The sequence below is a fragment of the Stegostoma tigrinum genome, unplaced genomic scaffold (assembly GCF_030684315.1).
Source record: "Stegostoma tigrinum isolate sSteTig4 unplaced genomic scaffold, sSteTig4.hap1 scaffold_195, whole genome shotgun sequence".
In the NCBI taxonomy this organism is placed as follows: domain Eukaryota; kingdom Metazoa; phylum Chordata; class Chondrichthyes; order Orectolobiformes; family Stegostomatidae; genus Stegostoma; species Stegostoma tigrinum.
This window is the reverse complement of record NW_026728134.1, coordinates 170,827-190,392: the sequence shown is the minus strand read 5'-3', so window position 1 is coordinate 190,392 and position 19,566 is coordinate 170,827. Positions and strand designations below refer to the sequence as shown.

At 45.2% G+C, this 19,566-nt stretch overlaps 2 long non-coding RNA genes across 2 annotated transcripts; one reads left to right on the top strand and one right to left on the bottom strand.

The window, feature by feature from the left end:
- The first annotated feature begins 6,690 nt into the window (after positions 1–6,690).
- Positions 6,691–12,144, top strand: LOC132207884 (uncharacterized). Its single transcript, XR_009443955.1, has 2 exons — positions 6,691–9,303; positions 10,573–12,144. It is a non-coding gene; the product is annotated as an uncharacterized LOC132207884 (long non-coding RNA).
- A 296-nt stretch (positions 12,145–12,440) lies between these two features.
- LOC132207883 (uncharacterized) lies at positions 12,441–18,215 on the bottom strand. Its single transcript, XR_009443954.1, has 3 exons — positions 18,119–18,215; positions 17,648–17,757; positions 12,441–14,641 (listed from the first exon to the last, which is right to left on the bottom strand). It is a non-coding gene; the product is annotated as an uncharacterized LOC132207883 (long non-coding RNA).
- Positions 18,216–19,566: the final 1,351 nt, after the last annotated feature.

Here is a 19,566-nt window from a genome sequence, read left to right as displayed (position 1 = left end):
GGAGGGGGAGTGGAAATGGTTTGCGACTGGGAGGTGCAGTTGTTTGTTGCGAACTGAGCGGAGGTGTTCTGCAAAGCAGTCCCCAAGCCTCCACTTGGTTTCCCCAATGTAGAGGAAGCCGCACCGGGTACAGTGGATACAGTATACCACATTGGCAGATGTGCAGGTGAACCTCTGCTTAATGTGGAATGTCATCTTGGGGCCTGCGATAGGGGTGAGGGAGGAGGTGTGGGGGCAAGTGTAGCATTTCCTGCGGTTTCAGGGGAAGGTGCCGGGTGTGGTGGGGTTGGAGGGCAGTGCGGAGCGAACAAGGGAGTCATGGAGATGGTGGTCTCTCCGGAAAGCAGACAGGGGTGGGGATGGAAAAATGTCTTGGGTGGTGGGGTCGGATTGTAGATGGCTGAAGCGTTGGAGGATGATGCGTTGTATCCGGAGGTTGGTGGGGTGGTGTGTGAGAACGAGGGGGATCCTCTTTGGGCGGTTGTGGCGGGGGCGGGGTGTGAGGGATGTGTTGCGGGAAATACAGGAGACGCGGTCAAGGGCGTTCTCGATCACTGTGGGGGGAAAGTTGCGGTCCTTGAAGAACTTGGACATCTGGGATGTGCGGGAGTGGAATGTCTTATCGTGGGAGCGGATGCGGCGGAGGCGGAGGAATTGGGAATAGGGGATGGAATTTTTGCAGGAGGGTGGGTGGGAGGAGGTGTATTCTAGGTAGCTGTGGGAGTCGGTGGGCTTGAAATGGACATCAGTTACAAGCTGGTTGCCTGAGATGGAGACTGAGAGGTCCAGGAAGGTGAGGGATGTGCTGGAGATGGCCCAGGTGAACTGAAGGTTGGGGTGGAAGTTGTTGGTGAAGTGGATGAACTGTTCGAGCTCCTCTGGGGAGCAAGAGGCGGCCCCGATACAGTCATCAATGTACCGGCGGAAGAGGTGGGGTTTGGGGCCTGTGTAGGTGCGGAAGAGGGATTGTTCCACGTAACCTACAAAGAGGCAGGCATAGCTGGGGCCCATGCGGGTGCCCATGGCCACCCCCTTGGTCTGTAGAAAGTGGGAGGAGTCAAAAGAGAAGTTGTTGAGGGTGAGGACGAGTTCGGCTAGGCGGATGAGGGTGTCGGTGGAGGGGGACTGGTCGGGCCTGCGGGACAGGAAGAAGTGGAGAGCCTTGAGGCCATCTGCATGCGGAATGCAGGTGTATAGGGACTGGACGGAGAGAGCCAGGGAGAGTATTTCAGATTGTGAATTAACTGTAATGTCAGATTCTGGGGCCACAGGAAATAATTAAAATGAGCCAGCATCACAGAAGGGAAAAAAAATCAGATTATCTGGCTGCTGGTACACTGCTGCATGTGGGATCTTGCTGTGTATTAATTGTCCCAGTGCCATTGTTACAGGCTGTGACTGTTTTAATCAGGTAACCCACCATTTCAAAGCTTTACAAAGGGACTGGCATGGAAACTCAACTCATCACCCAATATGTTTGTGTTCAGATGTTGCCGAGAGATTGTCCGTGTGACAGAGAGGAAATCCCAGGATCTTGCTGCACTATCTCTGCTATGCCTTGCAACTCATGCTGTCTCTTTTTTTTCTCCAAAGGGGAAGCGTTTGGGGCCCATAAGGCATAGAACAAGGGCTTTCTCCAAAGGGGACATCATCTGAGGCTTATTGGACAGGCTGCACCCCGGGGTTTGAAGCCTGGGGTTAAAGTAATTGGGGCCTTGGGATTTGACATAAACATGTGTCAGGACTCCCCAAGGAGGAAATTAAAACTGTAAATGGGAAATCTCACAAAAGACTTGTTCTGATGTCAGAGTAATAATGTGAGAATGTGAAGTCGACATTGGGAGTGAGAGACAGACTTGCAACAGGGAGAGGGGCAGGAGAAAGGGGAGAGGGTGGGAGAAAGGGGAGAGATATTTGAGATTCTTAAGTATCCGTCATGGTAGTGCCTGGGGATACAGAAAACATTTTCCGTTTAACCAGTATTCCATCACAAAGATTGAGTTTATCTTGTTCTTGACACATTGCTGGCAGTGGGAGCTTGCTGTGCCTCATTGGCTGGCAGCAATGCGACTGTCTCGATAATCTCCTCCTTTTAACCTTGCCTCATTGGTCTGGGATTGAAATTTCCCTAAGTTTTCACCAATTCAATCAGAGCCTGGCATTGATAAGGGATGACTTGTGTGAATCAGAGACATCAAACCCTAGCCTCTTGCTGTGCGATTTCTTCAACAATGTCCTTCCTTTCCAGTTCCAGTAAATTTCCCCCTCTTGCTCTATCCATTTCTTTTGAAACCACAATGGGACAAGAAATCCTTTCCACGGACCCAGGTTTTCTCCACAGTGAGGACGGGTGGGGTTCAGGCATTGGCCAGAGGCCTGTTCAACAGGCTGCACACCGCGGGGCCCATGTGAGTTGTATTTGTTTATTAACTCAAGATTTGAATTCCTCTGGTGTACCCTGGTTTTCTTTTAAGAGCCTCCAGGTAACTTTTAAAACCTTTTGAATCCTGGGGTTAAAGAAAGAAGCCTGGGATTTGACACAAACATGTTAATTCTCCTCCAAGTGAGTGTCTGACAGACAGGATTCCCCACGGAGGAAATTAAAACCATAAATGTGAAACTCTCTCCTAAGACTCATTCTCACTTCAGAGTAATGTGTGATGTGTGGAGGCCAGGATGAAAAAAAATTGATAACCACATAACTAAAACATTATTTGGCCATTTTACTTCAATGCCCTGAGTATCTGCAAGGGCATCTCTGTCTTTCTCTCCATGTCTCCTCTCCTGAACCCCCTCCAGCTTCCTCTCATTGTCTTTTTTTTCAAACAAACAGAAACAGTGGGGGAGTTAGAAATAATTTGCAATAGAAAGTTTTTTTTTAGCAAAAAAACACAGATGTATACAAGAAGGGTGTGTGGAAGGGAGCGAGGTAATGGGGCAAGATATATTTTTGTATCTGTGCTGGGAAAGGGAGACAGGATCTGGGGGAGGAGGCATGTTGTTGGGGAGAGAACTGGGGTCTCCAATATCTCTTCACTGCCCAGCTCCAATCACTTTGTTCCAGAAAGTGCCATCCACCAAATTACATCTTGGGATGGAGGGGGTGTTTTTTGTCCCAAAGAAACTGATAGCCTCTTCCCTGAATGGAAATTGTGATTTCAACACATTTTGGAGCAGGAATCAATGACCTGCAGCATTACTGGCACAGAATGCTGGGAAACAGAGCCCCAGTTTAGAAAAACAGAATATCCTCAAATATCAATGTCACAGACTTTTTAAAAGATAAAGATTACAATGCTCAAGATTAAATCTGGGAGAGCGAGAGAAAAAGATCAGGGGAGGGAAGTGAGAGAGGAACAAAGACAGAACGATAAAAGAGTTAGAAGGGAGAGAGAGAACGGCACACAAAGAGGTGGGAAAGAGAGAGAGTGAGAGAGAGATATCAGAGGGGCAGGGGAGACGCAGAGAGAAAGAAAGAAATATGTTGAACTTCATAAATGGCAAGATTGGTCCCTCTTTGTCAGCCTGGAGCCAGAATTGAGCCCTTACCCAGCATCAGTGAGACACACAATCTGTCTGCAGTCACACTGCTGCTTGTGGGATCTTGCTGTGTGTCAAATTACCTGCAGTGTGGCCTACATTGCAACAAGATGCCCAGTGTCCAAATGTTGTTTACAGAGCCTTTGCTATTACATTTTCTTTGTCTCTCTGTCTCACTCCGTCCATCTCCTTCTCCACGCACCTTCCTCAGGCTGGGGTCTTCCTCCCTTTCTCTCTGACCATATTCTGGCTCTTTCTTTCTCTCTTACTTTATCTCTTCCCCCTTTCCCTCTCTCCATTGCCATTCCTCAGTTTAGGCCTTCCCCACTCCCACCACTCTGTCCAGACCGTCCCACCATTTTAGACAGTCAATGCCGCAGTGTGACAGGTCAGGGTTACTAAATGGCAGGGGTGACAACATTTCAGACACAGAGGTATAATTCAGAGACAGTGTTGGGGGGAAAGGGAGATGGAGACAGAGTGAAAAAGCTTAGAAAGGCGGGGATGGGAGTGAGTTCGGAGGGCAGTGGGAGTGGGGAGGTGGGGATGTATAGGAGGCGGGGAATAGATACAAGGGCTGGGGGAGGTGGGGGTGGGGTTTCCAGTCATTGAATATTTAAAATGCAGAGAAAATTGTTCACAACACCTGAGTAAGATGGCAGCCTGAGATAGACAGAATGAGACAGAGACAAGTCGGAGAGATACACAGACATGAGGGGAGGGGGATGACTGTCTCAGCCTTTGCAGCCTCTGGTTTCGAACTGTGTTTGTGATGTGTTTCTACTGGAATGCAGTGAGACTGTGTTGGGATCTTGCTGTGTGGTTGCTCGTTCATTCCAATTTTAGCCACTTCTGGGTGTTGTGTATGGGGATGGGGAGAGGGGAGGGCGGTGGGGGGGGGGGGCAGATCAGGAATCCTAACCCTATGTGAAGCTTTGTGAGTCATATCTGTGTTTCAGATGGGGCCATGAGGCAGCAAGCAAAACATGGAAGGTACAGGCACCACTTGAATGAAGTGTATTGGCGAGCTGAAGGCAATAGGGGAGGGGAGGGGAGGGGTGAGCTGGATACTCCTGTCCATCCATCAAACTGCTTTCTCTTCTGCATTTCATCTTGGAATATCTGGGAGAAACTGTGCTGGGACATATTGTCATTTTAGTGGAGAGTTTGGGGTAGGATGGGGATGCCAGGATGTGGGAAAGGAAGAGTAGGATCCCACGACCTCCCCCAACTATCCCATGGCCCAATCCCACCTCTTGGCCCGTCTTGGCCTGTCTGCGAGGTTTGGGGGTGAATGGAGGGAACTGTTCCCATTGACTGGGACCTTATTCTGATATGTGGGAGGGGTGGGGGTGAGGGAGTGGGGGTCACTGCAGGCTCCGGGACAGGGGAAGGGCTCAGCGTTACAAGGGTGTAGAAACGGCAGGGTATGACATCCCACCCCCACTCTCTCTATGCCAGTGTTCAGAACGAGTTTAACCTTCTCCATCAACGTGTGGCCATTTTCACATTTTGCTCTTCGTGGGACCCTGCACAGCGAGGAGTGTGGGGGTGGGGTTGGGGTGAAGATGGGAGTGTTGGGGGGAAAAGGAATACAGCTGAACCAGGTAGAGGTGGGCATGTTTAGGGGGGCTAGGTACAAGATCTAGGGAGGTGGTGGTGAGTGGTTAACTCCCGTGTTCAGTCCGAGCCAGCTCCAAGTTGAAATGGGGGAGTGTAATATTTGCTGGCAGGCTCAGTGGGGGAGAGGCATGCTTTCACATTGCAGCCCGTGGAGGGGGTGGGCCGGGCTCCGACAAGGTGTTGAGGGAATCCCTCAGCGGTCCCACACACAGCTGCCGGCGGGATCTTACTGTGCACCACTGCAGCCTGTAGGTCACCCTCACATGTGATGCAATGCTGTCCACAGGGCCCTGGCCTGAGTCTGCTGATAGCCTGATAGTGAGTGTCGTGAGAGGGTGTGTTGTCCCTCTATCACCCCCACTACCTCAGCCGAGACCCACCCCACCTCCCATCACCCCCTCAACCTCCAAAATGTGACATTGACATTGCAAATACCCACGAGACACAGCGGGGAGATGGGAACACATGGCAAACGTGAGGCAGGAGAGGGCATTTCTATTGAAACATCGAGGAAATGGGGGGAGTGAGGGACATTGATCATTCTCGAGCAGGAGAAAGTCAACAGAGATGGATCCATGGATAGGGGCAGAGACAGAGACAGGGAGGGAGAGAGACAGGCGACTGGACACTTTGGAAGGTTCATCGTTAATATTTCATGTAGAAACAGCACCAATCCCAGGTGGAACGGGCATGGGGTTTGTGCCTGGTTAATGGGAGTGGCCAGAGGGGAGCATTGGTCATTTCTTCGTGTTTTTTTACCACATCGCCAGAGTGTCAGAGAACAAGCTGTGGGGGGGGACAGGTTAAACACTGAGTGGGGAGATGGAGATGGACAGAGACACAGGCTCCGGGGAGTGACTCCCCACCACTGAGTTTCTGCCCAGCCTCTCAGGAAATAAACCCTGGGGGCAGTCAGAAAGCATCTGCCCCTTGATCTCAGTTGAAATCTCTTCAATTTCTCTGGGTTTAAAACCAGGGGAAAGTGCTGATAAAATGGGGAAATGTTGGAGGTCAGTCAGTGGCGGGATTGCCTTTGTTTCTGTTTATTTTTATTTCCATTTAATTTGCTCAATTTCTGTCTGTCTGTTTTTCTCTCTCTCTTCCCCCACATCCCCTCCCAAAAAAACAGGGCACCTCTGTCTCTCTCTCTGTCTTTCTGTGCTGGGGCAGGCGGGGAGATATCTGACACTGAAGCTTGCAGACAGAGTAAGGCACACAGATTCTGGGATTGGGGGTGTGGGATGTGTGAGGGGGTGTGAATCCCAGCCCTGGAGTAAATATCTCTCCTGCCCTTCCCCTCAAACAGAAACACTGGGACAGCCCTGAGGCAGTTTGAGACATCTTCCTGTTCCCCGCTCTCTGGGTTTAAAATCAGGAGCTGTGCTGATGTTTGGGTGGGGAGGGCGGGGTGGGGTGGGGTGAGGAGAGTGTGAGACTGTGGGTGTTCAGGCATGTTCAGCAGTGGGATCTTGCTGTGCTGGGTGGGGAATGTCTCAGATTGCTGAAGCAGCAAGCGGTGAGATTTTGCTGTGCTTTCGGTGCTTTTTAAAAATTTTAATCCATTTTCATTTCTCTCTGTCTTACTTCCACCCCCAAGGAGATTTTATTCAGGAGCTGAAACTCGGGATGATGCAGAGTCAGAGAGAAGCAAATCATTCTGCAGTGAGGAATCGTCAGACAGGAGCTGGGACCAGAGAGAGAGAGACCGAGAGAATTATAATCAACCATCTCGTGTCCTTGTCGTTCAATTCCACACTCACATGCTCATGGGGGAATGAATTATGGGGCTCAGGCAGTCTCTGGAGTTTGGACCACAAGGGCGTGAGACCTGGGCTGGCGCTTGGGGGAGACAAAGGGACAAAAATGGGGCTGCTGCACAGTCTGATCCCACAGATTTTACTGCCTTCCTCTGCCTTCATACTCCCAGCTTCTTGTCTCTCTCACAGCTTTCTATAAATCCCCATCTCCCCTCCATCCTTCAAATCTCCCCCTATCTACTGTACACAGGCTGTTAAAAGCAGAACAGAGTGGGGATGAATTCACAGGTTGATGCTAGGGTAATAGAATGGGGATGGGTTCAGAGGGCAGTGCTAGGGTAACAGAATGAAGATGGGTTCACAGGCCAAGGCAAGGAAAACAGAGTGGGAATGCATCACTAGATCATTGCTAAAGCAACAGTGTGGGGCGGTGTTCAAAGGCCATAGCTGGTAGAACAGAGGCGGGGTGCGAGGAGAACAGAGGATGCATTCACAGGCTGCTGCACAGGGACATACTAAGGAAGGGTTCTCTGGCCTATGCTAGCACAACAGAATGGGGATGGGCTCACCGGCCATTCCTAGGTATAATAGTGTGGGAATGAGTTAACAGGCCATTTTCTATGAGAACAGTTTCAGCATACGTTCACACATCGCTGTTAGGAGAACAGAGTGTGGGATGGGTTTATAGTCTATGGCTAGAGTAACATTGTTAGGATGGGTTCATAGGCCATTGCAAGGAGAACACAGTGGGAGTGGGTTAACAGATCATTGCGAGGGGAACAAGATTAAGATGGGCTCACAGGCCATTGCTAGAGGAACAGAATGGGGATGGGATCATAGACTATTGCTATAAAACTAAATTGGGATTGGGTTCCCAAGTCACTGCTAGGAGAACAGTGTGGAGATGGTTGAACAGTCTGGTGCTAAGGCAAAAGCGTGAGGATTGGTTCACAGGCTGGTGCAAGTGATACAGTATTGATGGTTTCACAGACTGTTTCTAGCAGAGCAGATTGGGAATGGGGTCACAGGCAGTTGTCAGTGCAGCAGAGTGGAGGTGGTTTCACAGGCCGTTGCTAGGGGAAGAGAGTAGGGATTGGCTGACAGGCTGTTACTAAGAGAACAGAGGCAGGATCAGTTCACACGTTGTTGCTACGAGAACATTTTGTGGATGTTCAACAGGTTGTTGCTTGGGGTACATTGGAGATGTGGTCACAGTCTTTTGCAATGAAATTGGGGATGGGTATGAGCCTGTTTCAAGGGGATCAGAGTGGGGATGGATTCATAGGCCTTTCCAAGGGCAACCGTCTAAGGATCTGCTCATAGGCCTTGACTCGGGCAAGACAGTGGCAATGGGCTCACAGATTGTTGCTGGGGGAACAGATTGGGAATGTTTCACATGCTGTAGCTACAAGAAAAGACTGGTCGTGTGTTAATAAGTTGTTGCAAGAAGAAGGGAATGCAGACGTGTTCACAGGTCATTGGTAGAACAGTGGAGATGTGTTGACAGGCCATTGCTAGCTTAACAGAATGGTGATGGGCTTACAGGCTTTTGCTCTTGGAGAAGAGTGCGGATGGTACACAGGGAGAGAAAAAGTGTAGAACCGACACAGAGAGAGATCAACAGACAGACCGAGAGGGAAACAGAGGGATGCACAGATTGATTTGTTGTCACATGTACTGAAATACAGTAAAATGTTTTGTTTATGAGTGGTCCAGATCAGATCGGAGCCAGGCAGAGTCAGCATGGTTTACAAAAAGGAAGTCACGCTTGAGGAAAACGTTCAATTAAAAAAAACACTAGCCCAATCACTGTAACTCCTGGGAAACTCGGGCTGCAAATCACAGCACTCGGTCCCCACTGAAATCAACTGATTCACAACACCCCGATTTTGCATCTCTTTTTGCTTCTGGCCCTGTCTCACCTTCACCTCCCTCAGCCCAGCCAGATCCAATGTCAATTAGTGTTCAATGCCAATGCAGGCCAATGGCAAATCCAATGTTTACCTGGAAAGCGAGCTGGAGGAACATAAGACACAAGGTGTTACAATGTGATGGGGTTGTCGATGACAGGTTAGAGAGGCACAAGGATCTCATCTTTATGCTCCCATGTACTAGTTAGATGAATATGCTCAGTGCACATTACCCCTTCTACATTCATCAGTCTTGTGCTTGTGTTTAAGTTTTGAAAATGGCTTTGAATGTGAGACAAGTGGAGCTGTAACAATCCCGTGGTATTCAGCAGCAAAAAAAACCAATCAGGCTTTTCCAAAATGGGTATCTTCTGAGATCGTGAGCCACATGGAAGAATGAGAACTGTCTCACTGGGGCTCGCCATGTCTACTTTCAAAGTCTGCTCGAAGTGATCAGAAACTTTGCTGAATTTGTAAGTTTATCGAGAGTAGTGCTGGAATACAGGGAAATTGCAAAGTTTAGTCATTTGTTAAACAGAAGTTGCAAGAATATATCCAACTGTTACAGACAAGCCAATTTACTTTGGTTGCTTGGAAACTTGTAGACGCAACGGTGAAGGCAAAATGAAGAGTTACATGGGCAAAGATCAGTCAATTCATGGGAAGTTGCCATATATTTCTCCAGGAGACATGATGTTAGTTAACTTGCTGTTAATGACCTACGTTTTCTTTTCAACGTGTGAAATATGGGGTTGATCAGAGGAATACAGTTCATGTTTGTCCAAGACTTCCAGAAAGTATGTGATTCAATGTTATTGAGCTGACCCGTGAGCTTATGTATTTGGGGAAAATAACTACAATAACAATACATGTACAAAATTGGCTGAGAGAAAGGAAATACAACAGTGGCTTTGGATATTTTTTGGGATAGTTGAATGAATCTATTGAAATTCCCTCGGTGGCAATGTTGAGACCCTTGTGTTTTCCAAATATATATTAATGCTCTAAACATAGGACTACAGGGAACAGGATCAATATTTGTGCATACGTTAGGATTTGGAAACAGAGAAAAATGTGAGCAGAATGGTACAAAGAAGAACAACACAGCAAAGGAACAGGTGCTTTGGGCCACCAAGACTGTGCTGATACATGATGCCTTTCGAAACTAAAAATCTTTTGTTTCTGTGCAATCCATATCACTCTATTCTCTGCCTATTCACCTATCTCTCATATCCACCTTTACCACCCCCTCTACTAGTGTATTCCAAGCACTTACAACCCACTGTCTAAACGCTTGCCTCTTACATCTCCTTTAAACATACACCCTTTTGCCTTAAACTTAGATCCCATAGTAATCGACATTTTCACCTGAGAAAATACTTCACTCTCCATTCAATCAATGCCTCTCGTAATTTTCTGGAAACTTGTGTAAAGTTAGTGGGGTGTGTGGATCAGAGGTGGATGAATTTCAATGTGGAGAAGTGTCAGGTCATACATTTTAATGGGATGAATGTACATCAGCAATATAAAATAAAGGGTACATCTCTAAAGGGGTTGCAAGGATAGAATGACCTGGGTATATATGTGCATAAGTAATTGAACATAGAAGGACAGATTAGAAGAGAACTTAATAGAATCTACAATATTATATTATTTAATTATTTATTAATTACATGGTTTATTAATTTACTTATTTTTTCTCAACGGCAATGACCTGGGTTTTGTTTCTCGGTTTCATTCAGGCACATTAGGATTGCAGCACGAGCAAGTGGCCAATTTCTGGTTGGGTGGATGGAGAAGCCTGATTCATTCATATGAAAACCTAGGATAGAAACTTATGGCCCTGAGGAGACGCTATCCTCAAATTGAGTGACTGCTGGCCACGCTGAGGGATATTGTACAGCAGGGAGAATAGTCAGTCATCCTGAGCTATGAAGAGGGGATGTTGTGAACATCTGTACTGGACTGATGGATGGATTTTTGAAACTCCTTTTATCAGAGCTCAGAGTGGCTGGTACACACAGCAAAACCCAAATCAATTGAAATGATTATCTCTTCTGAATGGCTCGCTCTGGCTGATGGAGATTGATTTTACAAACTAACTCATAGAATTTCCACGGAGTAACCTCAGTTACATCACCCGATTCCAAGGGATTTCCTTAATTTTGAAACTATTCTCTGACATGGAACTTTTGAAATCTTTCCAGCTACAGGTTCCAGCAGATTGTAATATTGTAATCAATAAGACTGTTTCAGGGCTAAATATTTTTTAATGAGTCATTAATAATTTAAGGATTTTATTGTTGTCCTGTGTTATTTGGGAGAGGTTCAATGTCTCTGCATCTGGAGTGACACCTTTGCTGTGGGATCTGAATCCATGTTCATCTATTGCTCTCTTTCACTGATGTTTGATGACTAGCATCGGAATGGTGGGCAGACGGCACACTCTGTGCTGTAAATCTGTATAACTCTGTCCATCTGTATGGTTTTATGACCCTTGCTTTCCTTGATCACCTCTCTGCCATTGTCGAACTTCCACTGCCTCCAATCCTGCATGTATTTTAGATTCTGTTTCAGGCTATACATTTACTGTGTCTTCTCCCACTGCCCATCCCCTCACTATGTGCGACTGGCTTACCAGCATGATGTTCCCACATTATCTTTCACAGGAATTGTTTCTTAAGTGCAACAGTTCACCTGTTTTCCACTTCGGAGACAATATTAACAATCACATTCTGCAGCATTCCTCACCTCCACCTAAAGGTTGGGAGATTTTGGCAAACAGCATTTTCTTTTGTCTCTTCACAATAGATAACGCATTAGCCACAGCCAACCAGTTTGTGCTTACAGTGCTCAAATATTAATAGTGCCCAATTAATATTAATAACACCTCCTTCAACTCAACCAGACAGGGGCCAGCCCTTCTTTAGTTGAGGTCTCCAGTGATGCTTTGAAAAATCAGAGTCAATCTGTCTGCGTGAAATTTAAACAAAGTTTGGTCATCATCTAACTGGTGCATTTTCCTTTGCAATGCCTTGACCAATCAGAGTCTATTATTCGCCCAGGTCAGTACAGTATAAAACGTTTGCTCCCTTTCCATTGGTGCTTATTGTGAATGAACCGAAGTGTGCAAGACAAAAAGCTTTGATGAAACTTGCCTTTTTTGCATACAGTTGGACATTATTGAACTGTTGTACATTGTTGTGGCTCGGCCTCTCTCACAATGCCACCACACAAGGCCTTATAGATGATTATGGAGGAACAATGTGTATTGTGGTTGATTAATTATTTCAATAAATAAAGAGAGGACAGAACTGTGAGCATCGGCCCCTTATAAAATGAGCTTTGTAAAGGGTAACATTGAGGAGCTAGGAAAGGGCAGGAGAGTTAAACAAATACTTTTCAACAATATTCACATTAGGGCATTCTTGCAACTTTAAAATACACAAATATAGTCAAGCAGCAAAAAGGGGAGGAAATAACCATAACAGGAGAAAACATACTGTGGTCAATGAAGTATTTCAAAAGATAAAAAGAGAAGAGAGCTGTGAACATCGGCCCCTTAGAGAATGAGATTTGTCAGTGATAATGAGGAGCCAGGAAAGAGCAGGGGAGTTAAACAAATAATTTTAATCAATCTTCACAGTAGGGAACACTTACAACATTACAAAAAAATTAAGTAGTTCAGCAGCACAAAAGGGGAGGAAAGAACCATAATATTGATCAGAAGAGAAAAAGTATTTGTGAAAATAATAACCATTGACAAAGAAAATAGTGGTCGGCCGTTTGGTCATTCAAACCTGCTCCAACATTTAACACGATCATGGCTGATCATCCATCTGTTCCTGCTTTCTCTCCATACTCTGATCCCTTTCACCCCAAGGATTATATCCAAATCCTTCTTAAATACATTCAATGTTTTGGCTTCAGGTGCTTTCTGTGGCAGATAATTCCAGAGGTGAGGAAATTTCTTCTTATCTCAGTCCTAAATAGCTTGTCGATGACAGGTTAAAGAGACACTAGGATCCCATCTTTATGCTCCCATGTATGCCCATATCCTAAAAGTCATGGTTCTGGACACCCTGTTTATTGAGAACAGCCTTCCTCTGTTTATCCTGTGTAGCCCTGTCAGAATTCTTTTGTTTCTATGAAAGACCACTCTTCTGAACTCGAGTGAATATAGTCCTAACTGATCCAGTCTTTCTTCACATGTCAGTCCTGTCATCCCAGGAATCATTCTGGTCAACCTTCATTGTACTCCCTTCACAGCCAAAGCATTCTTCCACAAGAATAATGAGACCAAAATTGCACACAAGAATCCAGCTATGGGCTCACTGAGACCTGTGGAATCACAGAAGGACGTTCCTGCTCCTGAATCTGAATCCTCTCGTTAAGAAGGCCAAAAGAAACTAACTTGTGCTTGGGACATTTGAAAACAAAGTGTAAGTTTTGTGTTAAATACAAAGCTAATTTATTTGCCTTTTACTCAGAAAATAAAAACCTATATTTTCAGGAAAGTCAATTTAACATCAGTAGAAACAGACAACAATGAAATGTGTTCATTACCGAACATAATTAATAGCAAAATGCAACCACTGTGGTTATTTGTGAATTCACTCATGTTTTTTTGGGGGGGGGGGCAGCAGGGGGGGTTGTCGGGTGTTTGAGTGAATCCCTTCCCACATTCAATGCAGGCGAACGACCTCCCTCCAGTCTGAACATCACTGGCATACAATGAGGTGAAATGATCACCTGAACCCAGTTTGAAAGTGAAAGCACTGGAACGGTCTCTCACCTGTGTCAACACATTGATGGATCATCAATTGTTGAGGACTTTTAAAGCATTTTCTGCAATCTGAACATTCAAAGTTATTTCAATAATGTGAGCAAGTTCATGGAGGCTAATTGTTCAGAATCTTTATACCATTTCCCACATTCTCTGGTCAGAATGAACTTGCTCGTGTTTCAGCAGGTACAATGATCTGACGAATCTCTTCCTGCACATGAAGCAAGTGAACGGTATCTCCCCTGTGTGGATGCATTGGTGGACAGCGAGGTTACATATTCATCTGTACCCAGTCCCATCATGAGAGTATCTTATTGGGCTCTCAACAGTGTGAACATGTTGATGGGACATCAGTTCTCCAGAACATTTACAGCATTTCCTGCAGTCTGAACATTGAAAAAGGTCTCTCATTAGAATGAACTTTCTGGTGTTTCACCAGGTCAGATGAGTGAATGAAACACTTCCTACATATGGAATAGATGAACGGTCTCTCCCCAGTGTGAATGTGCTGGTGTATTGGGAGTTTAGATGATCGCTTGAACCGAGTCGCACAGTGAGAGCACCTGAATGGTTTCTCACTAATGTGAGATATTAGTTCTCTCGAACTTTTCTCGCAATTCCTAGAGTGTGGATATTTTAAAGGTCTCTCCCCAGTGTGAACGTGCCGGTGAGTCAGCAGATGGGATGAGTGAGTGAATCCTTTCGCACACTCAGAGGAGATGAACTGCCTCTCTCTTATATGAACTTGCTGGTGTGTCAGCAGACTGGATGATCAAATGAATCCCTTTCCACAGTCAGGGCTGGTGAACGGTCTCTCTCCAGTGTGACCACACTGATGACTTTCCAGGGAAGATGGATATTTGAATTCCTTCTCACAGTCCTCACGTTTCCATGGTTTCTCAGTGTGAACACTGGTTTTGGCTTCCATGATCAAAGCCTGATGATATTCAAGACATGATGAATTCAACATTTCGTTAGAATCTGCAGCGAGATTTGAGTTCACTGACTGCAAATGCTCCAACTTCCTGTAAAATGAATAACAGACAGTAAGAAGAAAATATGACCCACAGGGAAAAAGGCAGAACTTTAAAACTGGACTGAATACATCTGATCATTTGTGCAATAGACAGTGGACAATGCGACCATGAAAGCTCTTGGATTGTTATAACAATAGAACTGGTTCAGTATTGAGCTTCAGTGAAAGGAACTGGCTGCCAAATCTGGGGCTGCATAAAGGTGTTCTTTGTGGGAAAACTGAGAAATAGGGAGAGCATTAATGGAGATGGGCTTCATATGGGCAGCACGGTGGATCGGTCGTTAGCACTGCAGCCTCACAGCACCAGGGACCTGGGTTCGATTCCAGCCTTGAGCGACTGAGTTTGCACATTCTCCCTCTGTCTGTGTCGGTTTCCTCCCACAGTCAAAAGATGTGCAGGCTCGGTGGATTGGCCATGCTAAACTGCCCATAGTGTTCAGGGGGGTGTGGGTTATTGGGGGATGGGTCTGGATCTGGGTGGGATGCTTCAAGGGGCGGTGTGGACTTGTTGGACCGAAGGACCTGTTTCCACACTGTAGGTAATCTAATTCATCTGCCAGTAATTCTAACAACCTCCCAAACTCACCAGACAGAAACACAAGATCAGGTGGTGCATGGAAAAACCATCACTTCCAGGACTCTGAGCAGCAGATTCAGACTGGAAAAGATTATTGACTTGCTCAATATGTCAGAATGCATTTTATTAAAAATTAAACCTGCTGAAAAAATAGGGATTCTGACAGTCAGAGTTTATTTTAGCCTCTAGTTCAGTTAGAATGTAATACTTTGCCAATGATTTTCTGTATCATATAACCTACTCTGCAAATAACATCTTTCTTCAGGCTATTTTCAAGTTTTTGCAAGAAGAAAATAAATGATGAATCATTTGTACCTTACACATTTTAATTACTGTCCTCACTGCTTATGACGGGGACTGTACCACATAGTGAATAGAAAATACAGATTGGGCTATTATTCTGCAGAAAAAAAATCCATTCCGTTTGCAAGCTGCGCCATGACTTTCATTTTAGCTTCCCAACCCAGACAAAATCCTCTGTTAAGAACAAAGAACAACATAGCACAGGAACCAGCCCTTTAGCACTCCAAGCCTGTGCCTGCACATTCTAACCCTCCATGCTAAAAATGCCTTGATTCACAGGATCCGCATTCCTCTCTTCCCTTCCTGTTCATGTATTCAGCCAGGTGCTTCTTGACTGCTGCTGCTGCGTCTGCTTCCATTGCCTCCTGTGGCAACACATTTCAGGAACTCAGCAACCTTTGTGTGAAAAGCTTGCCTTGCTTATCTCTTTCACACATTCCCCCTGCAGCTTGAACTTGTGTCCTCTAGTAATTTATCCCTCTGCCCTGGGGGGAAAAAAGTCTCATACATTCCGCTCTATCCATGCCATTCACGATCTTATAAACTTCTCTCAGGCCACCCTCTCAACCTGCTGCGTCCCAGTGTAAACAAACCAAGTCTTTCCAACCTTTCTTCAATGCTGAACTCCCCCATAACCATGCAACATCCTGGGAAACCTATTCTATACCCTCTCCAAAGCATCCACATCCACATGTGGTGTCCAGAACTGAATGCAATATTCTAAGTGTGGCCTAACTAGAGTTCTACAAAGCAGCAGCATAACTTGCCTGTCCATATCGCCATTGCACCTTCCAATGAAGGCAGTCATCCCAAAGGCCTTTTATACTAAATTATCTACCTGCACCATCACTTTCAGTAGCCTGTGGACCTGCACACCCAGATCCTTCTGCATATCAATGTTCCTAAGAGTTCTGCCATTTACTCTATAATTTAAACCTGTACCTGACTTTCCAAATTACATCCCCTCATATCTGTCCAGATTAAACTACATGTCATCTTTCTGCCCATAACTCCAATTTATCTATACTCTGCTGTATCATCTGACAATCCTTCTCACTATCTGCAACTCTACCAACCTTTGTATTGTCCGCAAACTTATTGATTAGACCAGCCACGTGTTCTTCCAAGTTATTTATATAGACCAGAAACAGCAGAGGTCCCAGCACTGATTCCTGTGGAACACCACTAATCAAAACCCTCCATTCTGAAAAGTATCTTTCCACTGCTACACCCTGTCTTCGATGTAGCTATCTCTCCAGCTCATGTGACATCATCCTTTGTACCAGTTTGCCCTGATAGACTACTGCGCCATTCTAATGAAGCTCGCACGACTTGAACGCACAGCAGCTTTCTTTCAATTTGGCACTTTCCAATCTTCCAGATTGAATGTGGAATTCTGCAGTCCCTGAACCATCAAACAGTTATAAGGATCTGGAAAACTTGACCTGGAAATATGCTGGTACTGATGTCATGTTCAGTCTGTTACTGCTCGTCGTCAATTCCCCACTCAGTGGAAATAGTTTCTCTGTAACTCCGCTAACAGTCACTAATCATATTCCCAAGACTTTGATCAAAAATATTTCTTATTAATCAATTTCCAGGGATACCTCTCACAGAATGAAGTGATGTGTTTTAGCAGAAGGGATAGGTAGAGGCAATAACACAACACTAAAGAGTGTGCAGATTCTGAGGGATTCACATGCACAGATATTTGAAAGTAATAAATAGATTAATTCATCAAAGCAAATTTGATGTTAATTGATTTCAAAAAAATACTGAATCAGCATTTGAGAGAAAAATGCAAAGGTGCAGGGATAAAACAAGGGAATAGGACTGACTGGATTGCTCCAGACATTTGGCATGGGCTAAATGGTTTGCACTTTTTGATTTTTTTTAATATGGGCCTTCTTGTATTCCAAACCTACAGATTCAGTTATCAATCAGGTGAATCTGTGCTACATCCACTCCATAGTTGTTAGACCGTTCCTGACAGCAAGTCCGAGAACTAAAAACAGCTAATCAACTGTAATCTAACCACAGATAGTGTATCTCATTTTCTGATATCTCAAATCTTTTCCCACTGGCGCGCACACACACACACACATACATACATACCTGAAAGCTACCACATTCAGATGCTGATAACATTCAGATCCTCATCAATCGAGTTACTCTTTCACTCTTTCTGAGGTTCAAGTCTGCCAAATTCCTCTGCTGACATTGATCTGTAAGAGTGTAAAATCCATCACGATCAATCCAGGACAGAGATTCAGAACAGAAAAAGAAAAGCATTTCTCTTGGTTTGAAGTTGCTGTTCGTAAATCCTGCTCGCCTTCCCCTCGCCCCGTTCCCAACAAGTAAAGGACATGCGCACTCTCCGGTTCCAGTTGGCCCCGGATAAAGATGGCGGGCTCACACGGCTCAGAAAACATTCGCGGCGCCCAGCCCTGCCTCGGCTAACAAAGGAATTCAGCAATTCCAGTCTATTCGTGACAAAACCGGGATCGGTATTTTTCAATTCAGTGACGGTGGCTACTGTCAGATTTTAAAAAGCCTCTCCGCCCACTTCGTGGAATACTCACTCACTCGATTTCTAATTTTCACCTTTCAAATCCTTATCGCGCCTGCTCCTCATTCGATTCCTCCGGCTCTCCTTTGCCTCCGGTACTGCGCATGTTTGAAACGCGTCAGATTGCGCGCGCACAAGTGGGCGTATACATTCAGAGATAATGGGGACTGCAGATGCTGGCGAACCTGAGATAACTCGTGTGGGTCTGAAACATCAGCTCTTGTGCTCCTCAGATGCTTCTTGGCCTGCTGTGTTCATCCAGCTTCACACTTTGTTACCTGGGCAAATGCATTCCCGCCCAGAATGCTGGGAAAAACACGCTGCCATTGAGCAGCAATATTGATATAACGAAGATATGAAGGAATATGCCAGGACGAAAGATGCAGGAATCCATTGATACAAGTGCATGGTCCCTGTCTGTCCTGGTTCTAATAAACAACAGAACAAAGAGATATGAACACACACTCAACGGATAAAGTGAACAAAATATACACCTTTCCTGTGTAGAATATTTGAATTTCGCCGCAAGTAGAATGCAATTATTGGTGATAAAATCATTTCAAATTTCAAAGCTGAACGATGTCAGGTAGGAAAACTAAATAAATCCGTTCTCACACTGAAGTGTGAAGAGTCTTCCTGTGCGGTGACTGTGCTGATATGTCAGTAGTTTAAGATGTTCAGGCAAGCGTGAAATGTTACACACGAGCTTCAGAAGAGACTGAGATGTCAATCACTTCCTGTCATGAGTTTCATTGCCTCAGCACTCTTTGAATAAACAAAAGCAGACTCAATCAACTCGAAATATTCAGCAACAGTTGAGAGAGAAATGCACTTTATATTACATGACTTCTCTGCATCAGTCCACAGAAAGGGAAAATTAACTCTTCTTCTCAAGCCAGAGACTTATCATCGAGACTGAATATTTCCAATATCTTCTTGTTTTATACTCAGTCAAAGAACTGATTTCTGAATTGCACAATCAATTCATTTGTGACTCGTATCTGTTTTTTCTGTGTCCACACATTAGTGGAAACATCTTCCGTGTTTAGTCTGTCTGTCAGGCTCAGCACAGGAGTTAGATGACAGCTCCAAGAACAAATCAAGTCAGCACTTCTATCCTTTGTTTTAAGATGTTACTTTTCTTTTCTCTGCAAAGAGAAAGAGCGTCCAGAAATGCTGCTTGCCTTGTGGAGAGAGAAGATTTTGGAGACACAGTAAAGGAGTACAAGTCCAAAGAACTGGACACTATCGTGGCTTGGGCTAACAAGTGACAGGTATCATTTGCTCCATATAAATGGCAAGCAATGACATTCTCAAATAAGACAAAATATAATCACAATTCGTTGACATTCAATGGCATTACCGTCACTAAATGCCCCACTGTTAACATGCAGGTGGATTCCATTTACCAGAAACTCAACTAGACTTACCACAGATACACAGTGAATACAAGTGTAGGTCAAAA